Source organism: Sus scrofa, chromosome 10, assembly GCF_054392235.1.
Source record: "Sus scrofa isolate SSC_HxYL_T2T_F1_AM1 chromosome 10, Sscrofa_HxYL_maternal_Yorkshire_Landrace_v2.0, whole genome shotgun sequence".
NCBI lineage: Eukaryota > Metazoa > Chordata > Mammalia > Artiodactyla > Suidae > Sus > Sus scrofa.
Window position 1 is genome coordinate 31347930 of NC_139392.1, and position 19437 is coordinate 31367366.

The 19437-nt window shown below is 42.1% G+C and overlaps 1 pseudogene; it reads left to right on the forward strand.

The window, feature by feature from the left end:
- Positions 1–11754: 11754 nt before the first annotated feature.
- Positions 11755–12343, forward strand: LOC110259057 (brain acid soluble protein 1-like; annotated as a pseudogene).
- The last annotated feature ends 7094 nt before the right edge of the window (positions 12344–19437 follow it).

A 19437-nucleotide genomic window follows, 5' to 3' on the forward strand; every position in this document is an offset into this window, starting at 1 on the left:
TAGGCCAGCAGCTGTAGCTCCAATTGTACTCTTAGCCTGGGAACTTTAATATGCTGTAGGTATGGCCTTAAAAAGGCAAAAAACAAAAGCAAACATACAAAACAGAACCCATGTATAGCCAAAAATATACAAGTTTAGTGAGGAGTGCCCTCTTGGGTATTTCAGACCCAGAACACAGTGACTGCTCTGTGGTGCCCTCTATACTTCCTTGTTGATTGATTAAAACCCCACAGATTTGGAAACAAAGACTCATTTCTCAATGGATCACAGGTCTGAGCCTAGTTCACAATGGGAATTAGAAATACTTAGAGTGACCACCAAAAGGCCTGTGGGGTGCAGCTGAAGTGGATTTCAGGAGAAGAGTGGAATCAGTGTTGTTGAACCAGGTGACAGGAGACATTGCAAGTTCATGAGCTGGTCATGAAATCATGGAGCTGGATGCAGAATAGGCTGAGCCAAGGGCAGGAGAACAGGTGTGAAGAGGGCCCAGGAGGGCCTGGGAGCTGGTCCTTCCAAAAAGCCTGGAGCCCATGAGCACACAGATGAGCACACAGCTTAGGGGCCTGATGGTGGGTGAAAAGTCCCCAGGAGCTGTGGTGGAGGCAGGGAAACACCTGCTCACCTGAGGCTCAAGAGCTTTGCCCAGGGATCCAGTGGATGTGGCCTCACTGCCAGTTTTCACTGAGCTTGCAGAATGCAGTAGGAGCCTTGTCATTGGCAGAAAGCCATTTGTCATCATGGCCACATGAATGTGCACCAAGGGGTGCCCACCAGGCCATCAGATGCTGTGGAATTCTGTAGAGGCTGAGGGGAATCTGGGGGCCTCTGCAGGACAGGTGATTTTTCATTGACAAGCAGGTGCCTGAAGGCTGTGGGCCAGGCAACCAGAGCACCTGGCTCCCTTCTGCCATGCCCAGTCCCTGCAGAGGCACCAGGCTCTCCATCCCTCTGCATATTCTGCCCTGCCAATGACCAGCACCAGGAGGCTGACCAAAGCTCCACTCTTCTGACTGTTCCCAGACTGGCCCAGGCTGGAAGGTCCTGAGGGGATGCCACAAGGACACATACAGTTCACTGCCATGTGTGATCATCATCCACTTCTGATTTTCTGATCCCTACAGAGTTGAAAGTGCCAATGAAAATCAAAGGAACTGCACTACTTGCCCCTACCTGGTGCTGGATGACACCTGCTGTGCCCCCAGCAGGAGTCCTGGAACCTGATGTCTCAGGAGTGCTGAGACCCAGCTGGAGTGAGTGAGTAGTGGGAACTTGATCTGTGTCCAGAAGAAATCTGTTGTAGCTGGTCAGTATAAGTCCACCCCAGGTCACACAGCAAAGGGACAGAGTCACAAAAGATGACCTCCTCTGCAACCACATCCTCTGTCCCTGTCTCTGTCTGTCTATCTGTCTGTCTCTATCTTTCTCTGGCTTGAACTCCACCAGCTCTTGGACTGAGTCCAGGCCCCTCACTCACTGGCTGCCATGGCTATGTCACCTGGTCCTATGGTGCCCATACAGTGGCACTATCTGTTCCCATTTGTGGAGCCAGCCACACCATGATCACTGCAGAAAATGACCAGCCCTGTGTTACAAGTGACACTGGATGCCACATCTGTGTTCTCTTTGGATGTGATGTGTGGCAGATCCCAACTCTGGACCCAGCCTTTCCCTGGAGTGGGCATGACCCAGCAAGTCTGCCCACCCCATGCAGAACATCCCCAAGAAACCCAGCTGCTTTCAAAGGCAAGAAAAACAGACAGACTGGGAGGGAAGTATCAAACTCCCCATTTGCAGAGGACATGCCTGACTAGACAATCTCAGGGCGGGTGCATGTGTCTTTTTCAAGGAAAGTTTTGTCTGTATATGCACCCAAGAGTGGAATTTCTGTGTTATATGGCATTTCTATGTTTAGTATTCTACAGTACCTCCATACTGTTCTCCACAGTGGTTGTACCAGCTTACATTCCCACCAACAGTGCAGGAGGGTTCTCTTTTCTCCACACCCCCTCCAGCATTTGGTATTTGTGGACTTAATGACGACCATTGTGACTGGTATGAGGTGGTATCTTATGGTAGGTTTAATTTACATTTCTCTAATTATCAGGGATGTTGAGCATTTTACCATGTGCTTGTTGGTGACCTGTACATCTTCCTTGGAAAATTGTCTATTCAGGTCTTTTGCCCATTTTTAAATTGGGCTGTTGGCCTTTTTGCTGTTGAATTTTATAGGTTGCTTTGTATATTTTAGAGATTAAGCCCTTGTCAGTTGCATCATTTCAAACTATTTTTCTCCCATTCTGTAAATTGTCTTTTTGTTTTCTTTTTGGTTACCTTTGCTGTACAAAAGCTTGTCCATTTGATTAGGTCCTATTGGTTTATTTTTGCTTTTATTTCTCTTGCTTCGGGAGACTCTGACCTGAGAAAATATTTGTAAGGTTGATGTCAGATAATGTTTTGCCTATGTTCTCTTCCAGGAGTCTGGAGGTGTCTTCTCTTATATTTAAGTCCTTAATCCATTTTGAGTTTATTTTCATACATGGTGTGAGGGTATGTTCTAGTTTCATTGATTTGCATGCAGCTGTCCAGGTGTCCCAGCAAAGCTTGCTGAAAAGACTGTCTTTTTCCCATTTTATGTTCTTGCTTCCCTTGTTAAAGATTAATTGACCTTAGGTGTCTGGGTTTATTTCTGGGTTCTTTATTCTATTCCATCGGTCTGTATGTCTGTTTTGGTACCAGTATCACACTGCCTTGATGACTTTGGCTTTGTAATATTGCCTGAAGTCTGGGAGAGTTATGCCTCCTGCTTGGTTTTTGTTCCTCAGTATTGCTTTGGCAATTCTGGGGCTTTTGTGGTTCCATATAAATGTTTGGATTGTTTTTTCTAGTTCTGTGAAAAATGTCATGGGTAATTTGATAGGGATTGCATTGAATCTGTAGATTGATTTGGGTAGTATGGCCATTTTTACAATATTAATTTTTTCATCCCAGGAGCATGGAATATCTTCACTGATTCTTAACTTCCCACTGGTTGACACAGAATTATGGTGATCTGAGGAATAAAGGAGGTGGTTGGATTGTAGGCCTGCATTCTACACCTCCTCAATTAGTTTTACTTTATTTTATTTGCTTTTAGAGCACATCTGCAGCATATGGAAATTCCCAGGTTAGGGGTCAAATGGGACATGAAGCTGCCTGCCTATACCTCATCTACAGCAATGCCAGATCTGAGCCATATCTGCAACCTACATCAGAGCTCACAGCAATGCCAGATCCTTAACCCACTGAGTGAGCTAAGGGATTGAACTCACATCCTCATGGATACTAGGTAGGTTTGTAAACCTCTGAGCCACAACAGGAACTCTTAGACCTCTTTAAACCAAGTCTTCAGGCAAACAGTTGCCCCAGTGTCCCATCATGGTGGCAGTCCTGAGCACATGAACTTTGGTGCTCCAAGGCTGACCGCATGACCATGTACTCAAGCAGCAGAGCAGATGATAAGAGTGACTTATATTCCCAAGTCTTATGTTTTTAAAACCAGCACCCACAACAGAGACCCAACAACCAAGCCAGCAGTACTGAGGCAGAAGTAGGTCAGGCTGAGCTGTGAGCTCAAGATAAGTTTTGTATTTAGAGCCTCCTTGACAAAAGCAGCATCTACAAATGTAGACCTTTAGGAAACTGAGAGCTTGGAGGTCCTGCATTGTTGCAAAAGAGCTGCCTCCTGGATGCCCTCAATCCCAAGGCCCAGAAGCACATCCAGTCTCCTGCAGCCTGTGCCCTCATGGAAAGGCCCCACCTGGATTCAAATCTGCCTTTGGCTGTGGGGAAGCTGCAGATACCAGGGCTTGCCAGGGGAGGACCAGTGCCTGGGGATAAAATTACATTTTTTTCAAGGTTGCACTAGTGCTTGCAAAGAGTTTCTTCCAGGCCAACTTCAAGATCTCCCTTGTGGTGCAGGTGGCCATCCCCACACCCTGTCCCCAGTGGGTCCTGGGCTGCCTCTTGTGAACCCTCAGCAACATCAGGCCTTCCTATGTGTTGCCCCTGCCACCCTGAACCCAGGACACCATGACACCCTTTGTGTCAGTCCTTTACATTTATTAATCACCTACTATGTGCTCAGTGCCATGCTGGGTGCCTAACAATCTCTAAATGAACCAGCCCTTCCAAACCCACTCATAGTAGAAACAGAGATTTTATTCTAAAAGAGCCTGTTCCTCTTAAAGTCCTTCAGGGTCTTTGGGCAGAGGGCAGGCCCTTCTTGTTTTAGCATAGCCCACCTGGCAGACAGGAAGGCCACCACACCAGAAGGCTGACCAAGGTGCGGGCATGGCTCTCAGTGCCTATACCCCCGTGAAGAGTACTGAGAGTCAGGGATGTGTGCCCCCCTGGGCTCTGCTGAAATCAGGCACCTGAGCAGCACTTCCACTGGCCAGGGCTTGTCTTTTCCCTCACTTCATTTTACAAGTGCTCTCCCCAATATGTGAGTGTGCAGATATGCAGAGATGCAGTCTCTCAGGTGATTTTATTTTAAAATATATTTATTTATTTAGTGGTATATAAGAGTTCCTTGGCCCGAGATTGAATTCAAGCCACAGCTGCCAAAACTCAGAATCATTTAACCCACTGTGCCAGGCAGGAAGAACTTGCACCTCCCTTGGGACAAGTCACTGCAGTAGATTCTTAGCCCACTGCACCCTACAGAAACTCCTTTCATGTGTCTTTTTGTTTTGGTTTTGCTTTCATTTATTTATGGCCATACCTGTGGCATATGGAAGTTACCAGGCTGAGCCACATCTGTTACCAGACTGAGCCACATCTGTGACCTATACCAGAGTTCACAGCAAGGCTGGATCCTTAACCCACTGAGCAAGGCCAGAGATCAAACCCGCATCATCATGGATACTAATTGGGTTCTGAACCCCCTGAGCCACAATGGGAACTCCCTTCTTTTATGTGGTTTTAAAGCCACAGCCGCTTCTTTTCCCTTTGCAGGCTCTACACAGTGCCTTCTCTCACCTCCTTATGCAGCAGCACCTGGGCCAAAAAGCATGTTACCTTTCCCAAGAGACCTCTGAGCCTGGGTGGGTCCATGAAATTCCACACTACTCTGTCTGTGGGCACACCATCAGGCAATAGCCACAATGCAAAGTCTTGAGCCTCTCCTCCAACTGTTCCATCACCACCCCCTTGACTGGGCAGCTCCCTGCTGCTTCCCCATGCCTGGAGCTTGGGGTCAGACTCATGCAGTGCCAGGTACCAGGAGTGTGCTAGTGGGTGCCAGCTGCCTGATCCATGTGGCCATCTGTATGGCCCCATTCCTGCCACTACAGGAAAGCTGTGCCAGCTGCACTATGCATCCTCTCAGATAGATGCTGCTTTCTGTGGGGTGACCTGACTCCCAGGAGAGGATGTTCTAGGTCAGACTCTGTATCATTTTAATTTTATGAGATGCTGGCAGACTGCTTTCCAACCATCCATCCTGACATCTCTTGAAACCTCAGGATACATACTTTTGCCTCTGATGGATTCTACTTTTCCTATCAAATCTATGACCTACTTTCCTAACCCCAGGTGAGTAAGATTTTCTCCTATATTTTATTATTATTATTTATTTTCTTTGTAAGGCTGCACATAGAGCATGTGGACGTTCCCAGGCTAGGGGTTGAATAAGTGCTGCAGCTGCCTTCCTAAACCACAAACACAGCAACACCAGGTCTGAGCTGTGTCTCATGGCAACACCAGATCCTTAACCCACTGAGGGAGGTGAGGGATCATACTGGGTCCTCATGGATATTAGTTAGACTCATTACTGCTGAGCCACAATGGGAAATCCCTCTCCTGTGTCTTAATCTATACATTTTATATTTTGTGTTTAGACCTATGAACAAATTTGAGTTAATCTCTGCATAAGTTATGAGGTTTAGATCAAGATTTCCCCCCCTTTTTGTTTGCATATGAACATGCTGTTGCTCCCACACTATTTGTTGAAAAGACTGCTTTCTCTGAACTGATTTTGTACATTGTCCACATGCATGAGAGTCTATTTTGGGCTCTTACCTGTTCTATCTGTGTGTCTGTCCTTCACCAAAGCCACACTGTCTTCATTACTGCAACTTCAGAGTAATTTTTAAGTTGGGTAATGTGACTCTTACACTTTATTCTCCTTTCAAAATGTTTAAGCTTGCCCATCTTTACATGTAAATTTGAGAATCAGCTTGTATACATCTACAAAAGTCTTGCTGGGATTTTGATTAGAACTGCAATCAATCTATAGATCAACTTAAGGAGAATGATATCTTTACTATACTGAGTCTTTCTATCTATGAATATCATATGTCTCTACATTTGTCTCTCTTAAAATTTTCTCCATTCAGAATTTTGGAGTTTTCAACTCCATGTGAGTGTTTTCTGTAGATCTATACATAGTATTTGATTTTTAAGAGCTATTATAAATATTATTTTTAAAATTTATCATTTCTAATTTTAATCTTTATACTGCAATCTTGCATGCTGAGGCCTAACCAAACTTGTGTAATAGTTCTACAATTTTTCTTAGAGATTCTTTGGAATTGTCCATACAGATAATCATGTCATCTTTGAATAAAGAGAGTTATATTTTACCTTTTCATGTGTATGCATTTTTATTTCTTCTTCACTGGGGTGGCTAGGACTTCCAGTATCATGTTGAATAAGGTTTGTAAGAGTAGATTTATTTGTTTTGTTACTCATTTGGGGTGGGGGGCTGTATCTAGTTTTTGCTGTTTTCTGTGATGTAAGTTGTAGTTTTTGGTAGATGACCCTTATTATTGCCAAAACTCAGCCTCTGTCAACCAGTGCTCAATAGAAATGCAGAGACATGGTTTTGGCTGAAGAAGAAAACAATAGCTTTTATTGCTTTGCCAGGCAAAGGAGGCAACAGCTGGTTAATGCCCTAAAGACTGCACCCACTTTGGGAGAATTGTGGGGAGTTTTATAGTAAAAAGCAAAAACAAGACAAAACAGACTATCAGATAGAAATCATGATTGGAAAAACATGCATTCTTCTTTATTAGGGGAATATTTGTCATCAAAGCTGGTGTTAGGAGATCTCAGCATGATCCGGATGGTTGTCTTCTGGGTTATTGCCTAGAATAACAGTACTTGAGAAGTGGGTGTATTGATCACAGATTAGAAAAAAAAACTAGGATATATCCTGAAAAAAACCTCATGTGCTAATCATATTTAACCCATAGGCAGTTGTGATCAGGGAGCCTAATCTTTAGCTTATGGGCAATTGTGTTTAGGGTGCAATGAAGCCTGTAAGAAGGACAGTGAAAGACTCTATGCTGTTCAGTTTTAAGTATTCCTTTGTAAAATAACCATAAGGAATATCACTTTTCTCTTAGGTTTATAAGATACCTATGTCATTCTGTGTATCCCTTGAGAGGGAACAAGGATCCTGCCCCAAGGCCTTACTGTTTTTTCACTGATCCTCCTTTGTTTTTGCATCTCCTTCCTTCCCTAATCAGAAACTGTTTGAATCTGCCTCTGGGAACTCAGGGAAGGCCATGGAGGCTGAATGAGGCCCATTTCCTAAACACAAGAAATGTGGGGAGTTATGGTGGCGCAGTGGTTAACGAATCCGACTAGGAACCATGAGGTTGCGGGTTCAGTCCCTGCCCTTGCTCAGTGGGTTAACGATCTGGCGTTGCTGTGGTGTAGGTTGCAGAAGCGGCTCGGATCTGGCGTTGCTGTGGCTCTGGTGTAGGCCGGTGGCTACAGCTCCGATTAGACCCCTAGCCTGGGAACCTCCATATGCCGCGGGAGCGGCCCAAGAAATAGCAACAACAACAACAACAACAAAAATACAAAAAAAAAAAAAAAGAAATGTGGGACACAGAAAATCTTTTGTGCCAGGAGCCCCAAAAGGCCTTGCGCAGTTACAATGATTGGCAGTGACTGTTTCAGTTGTTGGGATAACTAGAATTCCCTTATATTCTCTGGAATGTTTCCCCTCATCAGCTGTTCTTCTCTCTCTGATATTTTACTTTTTGTGTTTTCATGGTCAGAAAAACCTGCAAGCACCAGTATGCAGCTGGGAGAGGCAGATAGAGAATCATGCAAACAGGCATGGTGCAGAGTGAGGTTAGTGCTCTGTGGTTTCAAACTCCCACTCTGGCTGGCTGTTTAGAAAAGGGTGAGAGTCAGGAAAAGCTTGAGAATCTCCACACATTAACAGCAGCTGGGCATCAGTTCCTGCATTGGCCTCTAGGTGGCAGTAGACCAAGCCCTTGATTTCAAACAAAACCAAATCCAGATTCTGCAAGGGCCCTACTGTCCCTAAAAGAGACTCCCCACGTGGAATAAAGTTAGTGCAGGAGCACTCATGGAGCCACAGCACCTAAGTGGAACATGGCAATTCCTCTCCCCATCTTCCCCATGTCTAGACACCTAGTACAGATAAGCATGCTTTCCATCTTGAAACTCTGTTCCCCAGTGACTTCCATGAGGCCATCTCGGTTTTCATGCTGAAGAAGCATCTACTCTTGATGCTTGTTTTCTTCATAAGAAATAAGTAACATGTGGAGTTCCCATCGTGGTTCAGTGGTTAAAAAATCTGACCAGGAACCATGGGGTTGTGGGTTTGATCCCTGGCCTTGCTCAGTGGGTTAAGGATCTAGTGTTGCCATGAGCTGTGGTATAGGTCACAGATGTGGCTTGGATCACATGTTGCTGTGGCTTTGGTGTAAGATGGCAGCTACAGCTCTGATTAGACCCCTAGCCTGAGAACCTCCATATGCCATGGGTGTGGCCTTAGAAAAGACAAAAAAATAAAAGAAAAAAGAAAGAAGTAACATTCCTAAATGAGAACCCATGTCCATGTTAACACAGAGTCTACTATTCTTCCAGAATACCACAATGTTGAGGCTCTAGTCAAATCATAGTCACTGTAGCCTCTGAGTTAGGTCTCATGCAACAAAGAATTAGAACACAAGAAGGAAAGGGTGAACAGGAAGCATATATGCAGGAGGAGAAGACAAGGAAGCACCCTGCACCAATGCTTTGTCCCATGTTACAGACTGTAATGGACCAGGTGGTCTTCAAAAGATTGATTTTAATGACATTAGATCCTCCAAACAGGTCTACAAGTGTCTTCATTTTTCAGATGAGGATATGGAGTAGGAAGTGTTAGGTCACCTAACCAAGAGGTAAGGTTGACAGACTTGGGGACTGATAAAGAAGAATGATGTGGCCATGAGATGGCAGGTGTCCAACTGAGCTTGACTAGGGTACACTCTGCCAGGTTGTTGATAAGGGATGTCCCTCCCAATATGAGACTTCCAGAAGCTACAGCAGAGGTAGCACCATCCAAGGTGATAAGAGCAGGAGAGTTGCTGGGTTAAAGGGAAATGGCAGGGGGCTTGTGGTCCCAGGTAACATCACTCAGCAGCATGGCAGGAGCCTCTGCATCAGAGATCACCAATGGGAGCTGTGGCTTGAGGTCTTTGACAGCCAGGTGCTTGTCTTATCTGTGGCTAGCAGGTGCTGTGTGCAGTGGAGTAGGATAAACAGATAGGTTCTAAACAGTTGGAAAATCTGCTGATGGGCTTGGAGCTAATGGGTCCTGGTCTGCTCTGCAGAGGTAAAAATATGGGGCTAGTATACAGAAGGCTTCCTTGACTCACTGATGTAACCAAGCTCATCCAACCAGTGAAAGAGAGGCTGGAGCTTAAGCCCCCATGCTCAATGGCCAGGTGGCATGGACTCTCCCTGACCAAATGGGCATTGGGTTCTTTTGGCCCTGGCATATGTGTGTTCCCCCTCCTCACACAGCAACCTCCTGATTTCTGATTGGTATTCCAGATCCCAAGCAGGAATGAGGCTGTAAAGGCTATGCTCAGGAAGACTATGCCTGGAAGTAACCTTCCCAAGACTTAGTCTTAATCAGCCTTTTTTCTTCTATCTCAAGTTTGCCATGGTTGCTCCAACAACAGTTTAGGGAATGGTACAGAGCACACTAGAAGTGGGTTCTAATTTTGTGTTCTAGCTGCCACACTCTCTGTCTCCCATCTGTGGAAGTGTCTGTCCCATAATTTCCTGGTGGTGAGCCTGAGGTCCTAAGAGTAAGTCAACATTGAACACTCTATTCCACCCACATCATACAGGAACATGTCCTGGAAATGTGAGGGTTTAGGGCCTGGCCCAATCCCTTGGACCACTTTTGATGTTTTTCACCATATACTGCAGCTCGATTTTTATTCCTATAAATTGTGGCCACTGGACATTGGTCCTTCCAGGGTTATTCATATGGGTCCCTTCTAGAATAATCCATTTGAATAGAGAAGGAGGTGAGTCTGTCTCTGGAGGGGAAGCCAGGTGTGAGCTTGGAGGGGAGGAGGAAAAGAGATGGAATTACTCTGAGGGATATCTTGTTCCCACCTTTGCTGTGAATATGAAAACCCTCTCACTACCCCCTGGACTCAATCTCTTATGGACACTCAGGTGAAATGACAGGAAGTGTGTGGCAGGGAGAGATGTAGAGAGGAGAGAGTTACTTGATTAGCCATACACTAGATCACTGTCCTGTACATATTTTTCATTGTAGATATTCAGTTGTATTTGATCTCTTTATTTTTTTAATAATTTATGTATATATGTTTATCTTATTTACTTTTTAGAGCAGCACCTGTGGCATAGAAGTTCCCAGGCTAGGAGTTGAATCAGAACTGCAGCTGCCAGCCTGCACCAGGGCCACAGCAGTGCCAGATCCAAGCCACAGCTGTGAACTATACCACAGCTTAAGGCAATGCTGGGGAAAGTATTTTTTATGAAATTATTCACAAAATTAAGGAAGAATGTACAAAATAGTCATGTAGTAGAGGAAATGTTGTAAGTTGGATATAAACCACATTATGTAAATATTATCTTCATATCATGTTTAATATTAACATGACTTCCATAAATTTGTTGGTACTGGACTATTTTTTTACGGTATATATGTGTATTCGGGGGAGGGTAGGTGATATTTTTATTGTGCAATTGGTCTTACTTAACCTTCATCATCTTAAAAAAAAGATTGATGCTAAAAGAGAAAAATAAAATTGTGATGGGTGGAGAGGGGAAGGGGTGGTAGAGCACCTACATCAATGCTTTGTGTTTCCTGGGTATCACTGCCTAGATACATCCATGGTTCATTCGATGTCAAGGGCAGTCCTGTAAATGAAAAAAAAAAATCATTCTAAGCACAAAGATAAAGTCCAGACCAAAGTATATAAAAATCTTCCTGAGCTTGTATATCTGAGAGTAGTAATATCTGAGTGATTTTCTACCTATATTTGGTCTGTATTTCCTATGCCATATAGATGGCATATCAGAGATGATATCATTTGAATCCTACATACTCTTAGCCCAAACACAGAGTAATAACATTTTACAGTTCATTGTATAATGCCATCATCACCAGATAAGAAAACTACAGGGAAGCAGATCATATATATATATGCAAATATTTAAGACATTAAATAAATTCATTGATATACAAAAAAGATAATACATCTTATCCAAGAGGTATTTAATCAAAAAAGTGGAAGCTTGGGTAGTAGCAGTGATAGTGGCAAATGGCAGAGCTCCAACTCTCTACTTGCTGCAGGCTCTGCCTTTGAGTCTGACAGAGGTCCTCAGCCAGCAGCCAGGCACCCAGCTGGGCAATGCCATTGATCCAGGCCTCTTGGTGGCCCCTTGCTCACCCAGGGGCAGCATGGGTACCCAGACCCAAACTCCAAGATGGGAGGCAAGCTGAGCAAGAAGAAGAAGGGGTGGAGTGTGAAGGATGAGAAGGCCAAGGACAAAGACAAGAAGGCCGAAGGAACTGGGACAGAAGAGGAGGGAACCCTGAAGGGAATGAGACCCAGGTGGCTGTGGAACCACCAGAGGTGAAGGAGGGCAAGGAAGATGCCTCTAGGCAGCCAAGGAAGATGCACCAAAGGCAGAGCTGGAGAAGAAGGAGGGATTGGAGGGGAAGCAGGAGCCCCCAAGTGATGCTGAGCATGAGCAAGTTTGGGCAATGAAGCCCCCAAGGCTTTGGAGACTGAGATGACTGTGAAGCCCATGGTCCCCACCAAGGGTGACAAGAACTAGGAGACAGGGTAACTGGCAAAGACTGAGGTTCCCAAAGGTCCTTATAAGGAAGAAAAGTGATGGGGCCCCAGCTTTGGACTCAAAACCCAGCAGCCCTGAGGCTGCCCCATCCTCCAAGGAGTTCCCAGCAGCCACGGAATCACCCAGTTCTATGCCGAAGGTCCAGGCCACCACAGCCCCTGCAGCCCCCTCAGATGAGGTCAAATCTGAAACCCCAAGCTAATTTGGTTCAAACCATAGAAGTCAAAGTAACAAGGACAGTCTCCGGAGAAAAAAAAAATACAGCTTATCAATGACCTGTCTCTCTCTCTCTCTCTCTCTCTCTTTCTCTCTTTGTCTCTCTCCTCTCCTACACTAACTGGTTTCAAATTGGAAATAATGATACGTATTGCCAGGGAAAAAGAATGTGGTCCCATTGAGTAAGAGAGGAGGTGGGGAGAATCCAAATAGTATTTTTGTGGGGGAATATCTAATATGCTTTCAGTCACCTCTACCAATCAGGCCAGGACTGAAATGTCTGAAAGCACTGTACCTCTTTTGTACCTGAACTGCAAGGGGGAATTGGGAATGATGCATTTTGATTCTGCTGGCAGGTCCCATGCTAAGGCTATCAGATCTCTATGAAGGCAGTATTTTCTGAGTTTTCTTTTTAATTTACAGCATTTCTTATTTTGATATATATATATATATATATATATATGTATGTATGTATATATGTATGTTATGGATGAATACCATCTTTCAGACAGCCCCCTTAGCCTGTCCACATGTATCTCCATAGCAAGACTTCATGCTTCCTCCTCAGGTATTTTTGGGAAGAACAAACATTCTCTCATCCTACTCAGCTCCCCTAGATTTCTCAGGACATGTTAATACATGTCTGGGTTTGGGTGCACCTGTAGTTCTGTTCATTGGTCAGTGGAAATGGGAAAAAAAAAAGCCTGCATTCATTGAAGTTCCAGTTTCTCTTTCATTCTATGTCACAGACACCAGCATATCACTCATTGGAAAATGGAAAAAAAAATAAGAAAACATCAGCAAAATATGTAAAATGGATGCACTGAAATTGTATGTAATTGTATAAATGGTGTAACAATAATAAAATTAAGCAACTAAAAAATGAACAAAATGAAATTTTGGTATAACATTTTTATTTTATCAATATAATTCACCATATTAATAAAGTAGAAATACCAGTCATCTCAACAGAGGTGGAGAATAGTTAATGATTTTAAGCCAATATTTATTATAAAAATGCTCAGCAAACTAGGGATAGAAGGTTAAAATGAAGAATTAACTGACTTGTTTATCAATAGCATGGAACTTGGAAGCCCTGGAATTTTAGCTAGAAAGAGGAAAGCTTTTTTCCTTTGAAAAATTTGAATGAATTCCTTCAGAGACTGAGGAATAAAGATAAAAATTAGGATCAAATTTCAATTCCTTTTTTAGCTGGCTTTTCTTAATTGAAGCAAATTCTCATGATATAAAATTAACTATTGTAAAAGAAAAAAAAAAGTTCAGTAGATTTAAACCATACTGTGAAAGCACACCTGTACTTACCTCCAAAATATTTCCATCACCTCTAAAAAATGTTGTACCTATTAAGGAATTTTTCACTTTCTTCTGCCCCCAAGTCCTGATAATGACTAGTCTTCTTTGTTTTTACATATAATGTTTACCCATTTTGTATACTTCATATAAAATGAATCATAAAGTATGGAATTTTTGTGCTTGGCATCTTTCATTTAGCATAATGTTTTCAAAGTACATCCACATTATACCATATACTAGTACTTTGTTTTTACAGTTGAGTAAGATTTCACTATACATACCACATTTAATGTAGCCATTGATATTTTGATGGACATTTAGACCAATAAACTTTTTGGCTATTGTGAATAGTGCTGCTATGAACATTGAGCTGTGTGTATTTATTTGAGTATCTGCTGTCAATTCTAGTTGGTATATACCTAGGAGTGGAATTTCTGGGTACCTGGAGTTAGATACTCTTTGAGGTTTGCAGGCACAATATCTAATACTGCACTCACTTCAGATATAAATTTCAAGTCTGAAGAATTCACAAAACCCAATTCTCTAATTTGTTAAAAGGGTTCAAGCAGCTTACCAAAAACTACACTAGCAATTATAGTTTAGCATGGGATAGGCATACACATCAGTATCCTACCCAAAGCAAGAGATACATAGGACAAAGTCTATGAGAGTTTCAAGACTCTTTCTTTTGACCCCTCTATGCTTAGAAACATAGGAACATATATATATGTACTCTCATAAGAAAATAGAAAAATAAACTTGGATTAATAAAGCTATCTCTAGAATATCACCATATAGATGGTTTTCCCTTACATACTTATATGTCTTATGTCCAGATGAAACCAAGATATGTAGTCTTGTCCATTTTTCTTAAGACTTAATGAATGGAGTTGATTATGCAAATGCCCTAAGGCTTTAGGAAAATAATATACAAGCTAGATACCCCATGGGACACTGTTAGCATCTAATTACTGGAACTGCAGTCTTCAACACAATACATCAGTGATATCCTCTAGTCTCCACAGCCCTGAATTCTTATTGGCATATATTTGTGATGCAGTTTGATGCCAGGATTTAGTATTCAGGTTTGATATTAACTTTGGTATCTCTGGGTTTTCTTTATATGTTGGAAAATTATAACATACTTTGGGGGTATATTTTAAAAGGTTTCATATTTTTATATTCATTTTCTAATATTTCATTGTTAGTATACATAAATGCAACAGATTTCTTAAGGCTAATCTTATATTGTCCTACTTTGCTGAATTCCTTGATTAGAAACTGTTTTGTGTGGAGTCCTTAGGATTTTCTATATATAGTTTCATGTCATCTGCATAGAATGACAATCTTACCTCTTCTCTTCCAATTCATGTACTTTTATTTCTTTTGTTTGCCTGATTGCTGTGGCTAAGAGTTCCAATACTATGTTGAATAAAAGTGGTGAGAGTGGGCATTCTTGTCTTTTTCCTGATTTTAGCAGGAAGGCATTCAGCTTTTCTCCATTGAGTATTATGTTGGTATTATATTGGATGTGTGTTTTTCATAAATGGCTTTTATTATGTTGAGATATGTTCCCTCTATACCCACTTTGGTGAGAGTTTTTAATCATGAGTGGATGTTGGTTTTGTCAAATGCATTTTCTGCATCTATTGAGATGATTGTGACCTTTCTTTTGACTTTTCTTTTGTTAATGTGGTGTATAACATTGCTTGATTTGTGTATGTTAAACCATCATTGAGAACTTGGGATGAGTCACAATTGGTCGTCGTGTATGAGCTTTTTGATGTGTTTTTGGATTTGGTTGGCTTGATTTTGTTGAGAATTTTTGTGCCTATGTTTATCAAGTATATTGGCCTATACTTTTATTTTTTTGTAGTATATTTTTCTGTTTTTGGCAGTAGGGTGTTGGTGGCTTCAGAGATAGTCTTAGGGCTTATTCCTTTCTCTGCAACATTTTGGAAAAGTTCAAGAAGGATGGGTATAAGTTCTTTTTGTATGTTTGGTAGAATTTGTCAGTGAAGTCATCCTTGACTTTTGTTTGTAGGGAGTGATTTCATTACATATTCAATTTCATTTCTGGTGATGGGTCTGTTTAAATGATCTATGTCTTCATGATTCAGGTTTGGTGGGCTGAATGTCTCTAGAAAGGTGCCCAGTTCTTCTGGTTTTTCAAATCTGTTGGCGTAATTATTCATAGTAATTTTGGTCATTTTAAATGATATAGGTTGTCTACTATTTAAATTAATCATCTGATTTATACCTTTTGCAGATATATTGTTTATGATGAATTACCAAATAGCCCCTGAATTTTAGTAGCATATCATGATGTATTTTCCCACATAACAGTGCTAGGTGGTTGGTTAAGTTGGAAAGACTGAGCCCCCTGACAAGGTCATTCAGGAACACACGGTTGTCTATTACCTCTCTATTCAACCACAGGACTTCATCCACATCTCTACCAATTGATGTAAAGAAATTCCTGTGCCAGGATTTTATCAGCCAGTCTAGAGTGTCACACATCAGTCCTTTCATTTTCTATTGGCAAACACAGGGTCATATGCTGCAAGTGATGCCAGATAATGGAGCCAAGCAGTGTGCTCCCAAGAAGGGCACAATGGATTTTTATAGACACTGTTTTCTGCAGAAAAAAAAAAGAGTAACTCATATGTATTGTTTTGCACATCTTTGTTAATATCTTTGTTGAGTTTACCATATGCCAAGCACTGTGCTAGTAGCTGGATGGAGAACTGATTGAGCAGCATCATGGCCAAGGAGAAGCTTCTAATCTAAAGAAAGAGACTAAAGATTAAGTGTCTGCCCTCCTAAGAGAAAAGGATAAAGTACAAATGCTCTAGAAGTTCAGCTAATAACCCTACATTTGTAAGTTACCTTGAGCTCATAGCAACTTAACTTCATTTTCAGACATAATCAAGATATGGTTGATGGAGGAAGTTGACAACAGGAACTCTAGAAATAGGCCGTTCATGTAGAAGATACAATAAAGAACACTGGGCAGCCATTAATATACTATATTTTGAAATACTAAAGGACAGGGGTAATTATTCATACCAAATAAGAAGTGAATCAGAATGTAGGACTCACTTCTGAAGTTTGGAATAACTTCAGATCTAAATTTAAATGGTAGTGTACAAATATGCTGATTAATAATTTTCCAATTTTCAATAAAACAAAGGGTCTTTTAGTCAGAAAGAAGCTATAAATACTCTTTGATAGTGATAAGCTATTTTCTTCAAACCAGATATATAAAGCTGTGATATAGATCAGTTATCATAATACCTCCCCACCCCAATCCTGTGTGGCAGTGACTTCCTAGATTCTGTCTTGGAAAGCAGGGCCTGACTCAGGTGCTTAATAAATACTCCCTGAAATATTGCACTTGGAAAGAGACTTATTTTCTCATAGTGCAAAATGACAATAGAAGGAATTCCACTAAAAGTCACCCCAAATATATTGACTCTTACAGACTTGGGAAGATAGCTGAAGTCAGCAATAGCTGACAACCTGGGAGTCCTGCAGCACTCATGTATTTCTCTTTGAGCCACCAGAGGGAACTGTGTGGCTGTTTATGACAATGGCATTGTCCCACATCCCAAGTTTTTTTTAAGTTGGCCTTCTTCAAATCATGTTTTATAATCTTATAGTATTGCCTTAAGAAACAGTTGTTTAATTTTATTCACCTAGTTTATTTGAAATCCAATGAAAATCTCCTACAATAAATAAATAGAGGGTAAGCCACTGATAGAAAAGTATTCCTTCTGTACACTGGAGTTTGGCACTTGCCATCAGCATCTATGTGGATTAAATCATGAGCCATTGCAGCTGCTGACCTGCAAAACCCCCTGAGTGGAGCTCAGGTTGGAGATCAGGAGTGAGGCTTTCTGTGCTCTGGGAGAACTGCCGAACAGGTCTATAGATATTTTTATATTTTTAGGAGAGGGTTTATGAGTCCAGTCCTTGCATCTCCTCCTGTCTAGAAAAACCAGTCAGAATGGCCATCATTAATAAATTCACAAATAACAAGTGCTGGAGGGGCTGTGGAGAAAAGGGAACCTTCCTGCACTGTTGGTGGGAATGTAAACTGGTACAGCAACTATGGAGAACAGTTTGGAGATACTTTAGAAATCTATACATAGAACTCCCATATGACCCCACAATCCCACTCTTGGGCATCTATCGGGACAAAACTCTCCTTAAAAGAGACACGTGCACCCGCATGTTCATTGCAGCACTATTCACAATAACCAAAACATGGAAACAACCCAAATGTCCATCTAAAGATGATTGGATTCGGAAGAGGTGGTATATATACACAATGGAATACTACTCAGTCATAAAAAAGAATGACATAATAACATTGCAGCAACATGGATGGAACTAGAGAATCTCATCCTGAGTGAAATGAGCCAGAAAGACAAAGGCAAATACCATATGATATCACTTATAACTGGAATCTAATATCCAGCACAAATGAACATCTCCTCAGAAAAGAAAATCATGGACATGGAGAAAAGACTTGTGGCTGCCTGATGGGAGGGGGAGGGAGTGGGAGGGATTGGGAGCTTGCGCTTATCAGACACAACTTAGAATAGATTTCCAAGGAGATCCTGCTGAATAGCATTGAGAACCATGTCTAGATAATCATGTTGCATCAGAAGAAAGGGCGGGGGGAAAACTGTAATTGTAATGTATACATGTAAGGATAACCTGACACCCTTGCTGTACAGTGGGAAAATAAAAAACAAACAAACAAACAAAAAAAACACTAAAATCCTTCCTGATGATGTCTGCTCCTCATGACCAGTAGTAACTTTTGTGAGACCAGTAGCAAATTTGTGAAATTGTGTACACGGTTGCATGACCCTCCCCCCTTCACCTCGATCACATACACACTAATATTATTTCCCCTGCTTCTTTGGAGCTTTATTTCAGAGCTATCTGAAAGATGTCCCAGCCAGTTAAAAAAAAAAAAAAAAGCAAAGGATGTGCCAGTCATCAGTGCCTGCAGCCACCTCCAAGGGTGAGCAGGTGAACCCTGAGGGATCTCAGAAAGGAAACAAAGAATATCTGCCATCTAGCAGCCATCAGACTGCAGCCACTCCTAACAGTTTCTCTGTGAAATCACAAGATTCTGGCCTCAGATAACTAAGGTGCATGGTCAAAGGAATGATTTCAGGGAGCCCAGTTTTGCATCTTCCCAAAGAAAAGTTCTCAATTCCTTGAGATATCTGGTTTTCTGATAATAATAGTAAGTTTTTATTCCTATTCCCTGCCCTAGGTTGCAAAAAAAAAAAAAAAAATCCTACATATCCTAACTCCCTCCTCACCTCCTCTGAGCAGTTTTCTCAGGGTTACTGGAGAGGCTTGCTGCCTTCCAGGCTTAAGTCCTCAGTTTGCCCCAAATAAAACAATTCTCCACTTTTAGATTGTACATTAGTTTTGTTTGAAGTCAACAACCAGACTCTCTCAGAAGGTCGGCAGGAAAGGGCTGTCCATCCAGCAGCCCTCACAGTCAGTCAAAGGATCTCTGGGACACCCTCCCATCACACACTGAGGCCTGCAGGGTCTCTGACCCCCCACCCCTGCATCTGAAAAGGAGACTGAGTCACACTCAGTGTGTCTGTAGCTGCTTTTGCCACATACTTCCAAGCAGAGGTTTGCTTGGATCAATTATATATCTTGAATACATGAGAAAAATCCTCATTAGGAAGTTCCCATTGTGGCTCAGTGGTAACCAGCCCAACTAGT